Raw genomic sequence first — 6000 nt, 5'->3', positions numbered from 1 at the left:
AGAGTTGGTGAAGGTGGAGGAGTTTAAATACTTGGGATCAACAGTACAGAGTAATGGGGACTGTGGAAGAGAAGTGAAGAAGAAAGTGCAGGAAGGGTGGAATGGGTGGAGAAGAGTGTCAGGAGTGATTTGTGACAGACGGGTATCAACAAGAGTGAAAGGGAAGGTCTACAGGACGGTAGTGAGACCAGCTATGTTGTATGGGCTGGAGATGGTGGCACTGACCAGACATCAGGAGGCAGAGCTGGAGGTGGCAGAGTTAAAGATGCTAAGATTTGCATTGGGTGTGACGAGGATGGACAGGAGCAGAAATGAGGACATTAGAGGGTCAGCTCAAGTTAGACGGCTGGAAGACAAAGTCAGAGGGGCGAGATTGCATTGGTTTGGACATGTGCAGAGGAGAGATGCTGGGTATATTGGGAGAAGGATGGTAAGGATTGAGCTGACAGGGAAGGGGAATAGAGGAAGGCCTAAGAGAAGATTTATGGATGTGGTCAGAGAAGACATGCAGGTGATGGGGGTAACAGAACAAGATGACGAGGACAGAAAGATATGGAAGATGATGATCCGCTGTGGCGACCCCTAACGGGAGCAGTCGAAAGAAGAAGATATAGAGATGTAGCAACGTGTAATCTGCCACTTGTAATTCTGTTTTATTTTAGTTGTGAACTTCCCCAAGATCCATTATTCTTGTAAGTAGTTAGTACTACACCAGTCGTACAGTATGTTATAGCGTTAATTAATATTACACTTCACAACCTGCATGCACCGCGTTTCTTCGCTCAGCCGCCAGAAGCACGATGGATGCTGTTAGGGGTAGGTGGTGTTTTCAGCTCTCACCAAGCTTTTTCTGATTTTTATTTTATTTTGTTTGCTGGAAATGTTCGAGTGTATATAAAGTCATGTGTATCTTTCCCAAGCTCTTACATGGTTTTTTTTTGTATGTTTACTTTTGTAAATTTTTTTTTGCGTGGTGAACAGCGTGTTAATAAAATTTGTATTGTATGACCATATGTATATTTTGGGTTTTAAATTTTATTCTAGATCTTATTTTATTTATTTTGTATTAATCGTTTTGCTTACAATAATTTGTAATTGATTTGTTATTTAATAGGCACAGGGGAGAAGCTGTACGTGAGATGCCCTGTTCTTTTTTTTTTCTTTTGTTTCTGGAAAGGTATTCTACTTATTTTTTTCATTAAGAATATATAAGATTATAAAGTTAGAATATTTTTTATTCAGTAAAGCTATGTAAATTGTAAATAGTTTTATCTGGAAAATCGGAACCATATTTTGTAAATAGTTTTATATGTAACTAGCTGTCCTCTGTGGCTCTGCCCACGCAGTAATGAAACAGGACAAACTTCAAAACTAAACAATTTCTAAAAAGAAATGTAATTCTGGCCAAGCGGAAGGGAGGTGGGCTCCAATGTCAAACGCTGGCACTGTATATCTGATCGTGTTCAGCCCTGACGGGTATCGCTAGCTAAGTGAAGGCAAGGTGTCGAGAGGTACACTGGCGCGTGAAAGAGAAGGGCCCTGCCCAGCTGCCTACTCCCGAGGTCTCACTTCCCACTCCCCTTGGCCCACCGCCTCTGTCTCAGATTAGCGTGAGTATATCGCTCCCGCAAGCGAATTCTGATACTTAGCGCAATGAGAGAAGTCGCAAAATCAACGGAATGTTCAAGCAAATTATAGAAAAACTCTCGATCTATATTCATGAAGAGTGGACAGAGAGACACACGTTGGATTTTATATATAGAGAGAGATGTGTTAATTGTGTTATTAACAAAGCAGAAGCACGGTGGATGCTGTTAGGGGCATAGGGGAGAAACTGCTTGTGTGACACCCTGTTCTTTTTTTTCCCTTTTGTTTCTAGAAAAGAAAAAAAAAACTTCTGTTTTGTGCTACACGCCTCTGACTTGATTATCCTTGATACAACACAGAGAAAGCCAGATTCCAGTCGGCTACATAAAATCTTTTTTCTTAACCCCAGCAACCGGAAACATGGGGTCCAAATCACCTCTCCCTCCAATCTGACCATCATCCTTGACTGAGTCTCAAAAACACTAATAAGGGCAAGAGACCCCATTTTGCCTTTTTTGTGTCATTGTGACCCACAGTTGCTTAAAGCATCAAGGGGATCCAACACCTTTGAAGTATCCCAACCCATCATCGTCCAACCCCTTTGAAGAATCGCCGATAATCGACATCCTGCAAGGCGGTGTTTAGGAGGTGGTCTATTCAGCCTGCCCACAGCACCCTGTCGCAGGGCATTCCGCAAACGGTTTGCGACCTTTTCTCATTCAGAAATAGAAAACGACTCAGCATGACCCAAGTTCAGACATCACGTGACCCACAGTTTAAGAAACTCTGCTCCAGAAACATTCATTGGGTTAATTTAATTTCAAAATTTAAGGTTTTAATTCTGATTTGGGCTGTTATGTCACAACCATTTTGTCGGCCTTATTGTTGATTCCTGTTGATAAAAGTGTTCCCAGGGTGGGCGTGTCTTCAAAGGTCACAGCCTGACAAATTACAATACAATGCGATCAAAGGTCATCCAGGGGTATGCTTCCACATCCATCCATTATTCAACCCACTATATAAAGGTCATGGGGGTCTGCTGGAGCCAATCCCATCCAACACAGGACACAAGGCAGGAACAAATCCCGGGCAGGGCACCAGTCCATCACAGGGCACACACACACACACACAGTAGGGACAATTGTAGAATCGCCAATGCACCTAACCTGCATGTCTTTGGACTGTGGGAGGAAACCCATGCAGACATGGGGAGAACATGCAAACTCCACGCAGGGAGGGCCCGGGAAGCAAACCTGGGTCTCCTAACTACCACCGCTACCACTGAGCCACCGTGCCGCCCACTTCCACATCCAACTGCACAAATCCTAAAACTCTTCAGACCTTTTTTTTTTTTTTGGAAATGTTTGTGTTTTCTTCCTCTGATTTTTGAAGTCTCTGACTTCGATTTTGTCTCGTGATTCTTGACTTAGGTTACTGTCAGTTTTGTTCTCCTGGTTCTGACCCTCGTCACAGTTTTTTGACTGCATCCTTGTCTTCTAGTTGCCCTCTGAAAACCTGTGCCCGCTTGGCATAATAGATGTGGAGACATACAAAAAAAGAAATTCATTGTATTCTGTACACATGACAACAACCTTGATTGGACAGGTAGGGTTTATAGGGTCACTATTGTCATTTGTGGGACAATTCATACCTGCACGTGCTAATCAACATGCCTACTGTCTAAACACTGCTGGCCATTAAAACCGCAATGCCAAGAACGACACGAGATGTCAAAACGATATTTATATGGCCGATTACTTATGATATACGGCGTACATGATTAGAAGTACAGCTTGTGGAACGCACAGTAATCAGTATAGTGAGGCGCCTGTCATGCAAGCTGTTGAGTCTCACAAGCTTGTCTTCTGATTCTGTGGTGGCTTTGGGTCTGCCTCACCTGTTCCTGCCCAAGTTTCCTCCAGTTTCCAAATTCTTTCAGATGGTGTAGGAAACTGGGCTCACTGACTCCTTGGGTTCTTTGCAATTAACAGACAGACCATCAACTTTTAAGGGTTATGATGGTCTCTTTTGTTAATTGCCTTTTTCTCATCATTATTACAGTAAAATACACTCACCGGCCACTTTATTGGGTCCAACTGCTTGTCACCCCAAATTTCTAATCTGCCAATCATATGGCAGCAGCTCAATGCATTTTGGCCTGTAGACCTCGTCAAGACCACCTGCTGAAGTTCAAACCGAGCAACAGAATAGGGAAGAAAGGAGATTGAAGTGACTTTAAATGTGGCATGGCTGTTGGTGCCAGGTGGGCTGGTCCGAGTATTTCAGAAACTGCTAATCTACTCAAATTTTCAATCACAGCCATCTCTAGGGTTTATAGAGAACTAGCGACTGGGAGCTTGATCGAATCAGGCTACAAATTCAACGTCTGTGAAATCCGTACTTTCTCTGCAAAAAATTATTTGTTTTGTTAAGTCCTTGAAATGACTGTTACCATGGCACTGATTTGTGGTTAAAATAGACCTTTTCGGCCACCGCAAGGCACTGACTGCTCTATTTGTTTCAGCCAGTGTTGAAATTGCGGCTGCTCGAGCTTCTTCAGTCGCTTGTGCTCGGCTGGCACGATGTCTGTCAGCGTTAGTAGCATGCTGTAGTGCATGTTCTTCATTTGTCCTTTATGTCCGATTTCTTTCAGCGTTAGTAGCATTCGTAGCCGTACGCTGCTCATCCGTATGTTGTGCTCGTTGTGTACGTGTGGTCGCATTAGCAAGTCTAAGTTCCGTGTCAGTCATGCGACTTTGTTTCCTACGCATCCTTCCCGCGGCTGCTGCTCTTGTGGCTGCTCGAGGTATTGTTGCGAACACCATAAATATGGTGGTCTGAAAAAAGGAAAATATCCACTGAGCAGCAGTCCTCTGGGTGAAAATGTCTCGTTGATGCCAGAGGTCAGAAGAGAATGGCCAGACTGGTTTGAGCTGATAGAAAGGCAACAGTGACTCAAATATGCACTCATTACAACTGAGGTGTGCAGAAGAGCATCTCTGAGCACACAATACGTGGAACCTTGAAGCAGGTGGGCTACAACAGCAGGAGACCACACCGGGTGACACTCCTGTCAGCTAAGAACAGGCAATTGAGGGTACAATTCACACGGCTCAGCAAAATTGGACAACAGAGGACTGGAGAAACGTTGCCTGGTCTGATGAGTCTCAATTTCTGCTGCGACATTCAGATGGTAGGGTCATAATTTGAAATCAACAACGTGAAAGCAGGGATCCATTCTACTTTGGATCAACGGTTCAGGCTGCTGCTGGTGGTGTAACGGTGTAGGGGAGATTCTTGGTAGACTTTATGACCCTTAGTGTCAACTGAGCATTGTTAAACTGCCACAGCCTACCTGAGTATTGTTGCTGAGCATGTCCATCCCTTTATGACCTCAATGTACTCATCTTCCGATGGCCACTTCCAGCACCATATCACAAAGCTCAGATCATCTCAAACTGGTTTCTTGAACATGACAATGAGTTCACTGGACTCAAATGGCCTCCAGTGTCACCGGATCTCAATCCAGTAGAGCACCACTGGGATGTGGTAGAACAGGAGATTCGCATCATGGATGTGCAGCTGACAAATCTGCTGCAACTACGTGATGCCGTCGTGTCGATATGGAGCAAAAACCCTGAGGAATGTTTCCAGCACCTTGTTGAATTATGTCATGAAGAATTACAGCAGTTCTGAAGGCAAAAGGTGTACCTAATAAAGCGGCCAGTGAGTGCATAGTGCACTATTCTCTAAATTATGCTTCAGAGAGTGTGGCAGCTCAACTTGTTCACACACTGCTTTTGTACAGGCAGAGCACTTGTAAGTAATCGACAAAAGTTGGGACACCTGCAGGAATTGTCTGCCAAATTTCAAAGCTTCATGTACACTGCTGCAGAAAACCTCTAATTTGTTTAACCCATTAATTGTTCCCTGAAAAAGGAAAGTTTGTGTAACTATGAAAATTAGACTATTGTTCAGTGTTTTTTAAATTCTTGCAGTTCACCACTTACCTTTGTATTAGTTCAGGTTATTCACTGGACCTGCCTAATTTCGAATATAAATTTGAAAACCTGGGGTGTTGTAAATCTTTTGACCAGAAGCGTATGCATGTTGTCACACATGCAAATCAGAGGATCGCCTTCCAGGCTCATTTGAGGTATGCAACACCCTGCCAAGATGAGAGGGGGCGGCGTAGACAATGGTCTGTTCTCTTTTTGTTTCCCCCACTGTCCCGAAAAGACGGCCAATGAAAGCAATTAAGACAGAGAAGCCCAAAAGCGGCTGTTCCTGAAAGGTGGCGTCACTTTTTGGACCAGATCAACAACCAGTACGGATAAAAAGCCTGACCTTGCCTTTAAAAGGGTGTCATTCCCAGATTGTGTTTTCAAGGCCTTCCAGTGCTGATTTCTTTGT

The sequence above is a fragment of the Polypterus senegalus genome, chromosome 10 (genome assembly GCF_016835505.1).
Source record: "Polypterus senegalus isolate Bchr_013 chromosome 10, ASM1683550v1, whole genome shotgun sequence".
NCBI lineage: Eukaryota > Metazoa > Chordata > Cladistia > Polypteriformes > Polypteridae > Polypterus > Polypterus senegalus.
The sequence above is the reverse complement of the archived record's forward strand: the minus strand, read 5'-3'. Positions refer to the sequence as shown.